A 2,426-nucleotide genomic window follows, 5' to 3' on the forward strand; every position below is an offset into this window, starting at 1 on the left:
AAAAAAGAGTCAGCTGCTCAACTGACTGAGCCACCCAGGCGCGCCTCTTATTTTTTAAATTTTATTTATTTTTTTAAAAGGATTTTATTTATTTATTTATTTATTTATTTATTTATTTATTCATTTTTATTTGAGAGAGAGAGAGAGAGAAGAGGAGCAGAGAGAGAGAGAGAGAATTGTCCAGCAGACTCGCTGCTGAGCACAGAGGCAGAGGCGGGGCTCGATCCCCTGACCCTGACGTCACGACCTGAGCCAAACTCAAGAGTCGGTGCTTAACCAACTGAGGCAGCCAGGCCCCCGTCTGTATCCTCTTAGTTCTGTTTTTCTAGAGAACCCTGATTGATTAGCCCTCGCCCCCCAAGCATATAGTGGGAGCATACCAAAGGGGGCATACCAAAGGGGGCATACCAAAGGGAGCAAGCGCAACAATGAGGCCGGCTGAAGGGCACACCGGAGTTGCTTTGACTCTCCTCGCCACTTCCAGTTTAAGTTGGAAATTACATCAAAATAAGAAGCTGCAAAAAAAAAACATTCTGGGAAGTTCATAACTTCACCAAGGGTCTAAGGCATAGAAAACGTTAAGAATCCGTGATTTGGGGGCACCTGGGGGGCTCAGTGGCTTAAGCGACTGCCTTGGGCTCAGGTCTCGACCTCAGGGTCCTGGGATGGAGCCCCTGGTACTCTCCCTGCACAGCCGGGAGTGTGCTTTTCCCTCTGCCTCTGCCCCTCCCCTTGACTCGTGCTCACTCTCTCAAATACATAAATAAAATCTTAAAAAAAAAAAAAAAGAAAGAAAGAAAGAAAAGAAAAAGAACCCATAATTAACCATACGCCACTTTGGTCCAAAATCCTAAAAAACACCAAGGGCTTATGGCCTCGCTTTCTTGCCTGCCTGCCTGCCTCCCTCCCTCCCTCCCTTCCTCCCTTCCTCCCTTCCTTCCTTTCTTCCTCTTTCTATTTTATTTATTTATTTATTTGACAGAGAGAGACAGCCAGCGAGAGAGGGAACACAAGCAGGGGGAGTGGGAGAGGAAGAAGCAGGCTCATAGCGGAGGAGCCTGATGTGGGGCTCGATCCCACAACGCCGGGATCACGCCCTGAGCAGAAGGCAGACGCTTAACGACTGAGCCACCCAGGCGCCCCATTGTGGCCCGGCTTTCTGAGCCTCCCCCTGCTCAGGCGCCCCCTTGAGGTCAGAGTGTGTAACAACACCTCCTCCTGACCCCCGCCAAATCCTCACCAACCAACCTCTCAAAGCCTTGCTGGCTCCGTGTAGACCCCACACAGGCTTCATTTAGCCCAACTAAAACTTGCCGAACATTGTGCGCCCGCGTCGTGTCTGTCCCCATCCACAAATACCACCCTTGTAAAAGTCTAGCTGAATACACTCCAAACTCCATAGGAGTTTCAGGAAGATGGAGTGGAGACTTGTCACTTTTTTTTTTTTCCAAAAAAAAATTTTTTTTTTTTTTTGAAGGAGTAGTGCATTTCTGCATTGGTCAAATGTTTGCAGTGCTCATGGATTACGTCTGCCATGAAAAGAAAGCTAGTATTTACAAGGCCGAAGGCCGCTGTAGCAAAATGCTATTTGTGGAAGAAAGACTGGGGTCTTTATATTCCGGAGATGCAGAAGAACACAGGAAAGGGGCGCCTGGCTGGCTCAGTGGGTTAAGCATCTGCCTTCGGCCCAGGTCATGATCTCAGGGTCCTGGGATCGAGCCCCGTGTCAGGCTCCCTGCTCAGCGGGAAGCCTGCTTCTCCTTCTGCCTCTGCCTGCGGGTCCCCCTGCTTCTGCTCTCTCTCTCTCTCAAATAAGTAAATAAAATCTTAAAAAAAAAAAAAAAGAGCACAGGAAAAATGAGCCTGTCCCTGTGCCCATCATCACACCCACGCTCATTGAGGTAGGCTCGGAAAGGTTCCCCATGATGTCCACATCCCGAGCCCGAGAACCCGGGGCATCACCTCATATAGCAAAAGGGGCTTTGCAATTAAGGATCTTGAAATGGGAGATTATCCTGGATTATCCAGAGGGATCTTAAATAGAATCACAAGGGTCCTTAGATGGTGGAGGCAGAGGGGAGTTTGGGACCCACAGCAGGAGAGAAGGAGATGTGACCACAGAGGCCGCCACTGGAGTGAGGGCCACCAACCAGGGAATGCTAGCAGTCACCGAAGCAGGAAGAGGCAGGGTTTCCCTCTAGCGCCTCTGGGGAGTGGGGAGCATGGCCCTGCTGTCACCTTAATTTCAGACTTCTGGCCTCCAGAACTGCGAGAGGATACATTCCTGGGTTGGTTGGTTTGTTTTTGTTTTTGTTATTTTTAAGTAAACTCTACACCCAACATGAGGCTCGAACTCATGACCCTGAGATCAAGAGTTGCGTGTTCTACCAGCTGAGCCAGACAGCCCCCCCCCCCCCCCCCCTTCC

At 49.8% G+C, this 2,426-nt stretch overlaps 1 long non-coding RNA gene across 1 annotated transcript in view; it reads right to left on the bottom strand.

Moving 5' to 3' along the window:
* The window catches only part of LOC121103514, a 13,640-nt gene that overhangs the window by 7,633 nt on the left and 3,581 nt on the right, over positions 1-2,426 (bottom strand). The gene's annotated exons all lie outside the window — the stretch shown is intronic.

This window comes from Ursus maritimus, unplaced genomic scaffold, assembly GCF_017311325.1.
Source record: "Ursus maritimus isolate PB19 unplaced genomic scaffold, ASM1731132v1 scaffold_19, whole genome shotgun sequence".
NCBI lineage: Eukaryota > Metazoa > Chordata > Mammalia > Carnivora > Ursidae > Ursus > Ursus maritimus.